At 39.9% G+C, this 311-nt stretch overlaps 1 protein-coding gene across 1 annotated transcript in view; it reads left to right on the top strand.

Moving 5' to 3' along the window:
• The window catches only part of LOC109304189 (fatty acid amide hydrolase-like), a gene marked incomplete at its 5' end in the record, with an annotated part of 44,666 nt that overhangs the window by 6,221 nt on the left and 38,134 nt on the right, over nt 1-311 (top strand). The gene's annotated exons all lie outside the window — the stretch shown is intronic.

Below are 311 nucleotides of genomic sequence, written 5' to 3'. Positions count from 1 at the left end.
GCACCAGAGGCCTAGTGAGGGCTCATTCCCCCCATCCCAATCCTAAATTCACCACCCCCACCATGAAACATACAATTTCTTGTAGTTAAGGTTCACTGTAATCATTATTGCATTTTTTTTTTTTTTTTACATATTTATGCATTGTAGTGTGGAGTACATGCTACAGACCAAACTATGTTTGTGTTGGCTGCAGGCAGTCTGCACTGTGAATATTATTGAAATCCCTTGATTATGCCTCAAGGATTCACCAGGATTTCTTTCTGCATGTGGCTTTATCTAATTGGCTGCATTTTCTTGTGATCTGCTGTTTG

This window comes from Gavialis gangeticus, unplaced genomic scaffold (assembly GCF_001723915.1).
Source record: "Gavialis gangeticus isolate Ggan-Ray unplaced genomic scaffold, GavGan_comp1, whole genome shotgun sequence".
Lineage (NCBI taxonomy): Eukaryota > Metazoa > Chordata > Crocodylia > Gavialidae > Gavialis > Gavialis gangeticus.
Note: the sequence above shows the minus strand (reverse complement) of the source record. Positions and strands in the feature narration are given on the sequence as shown.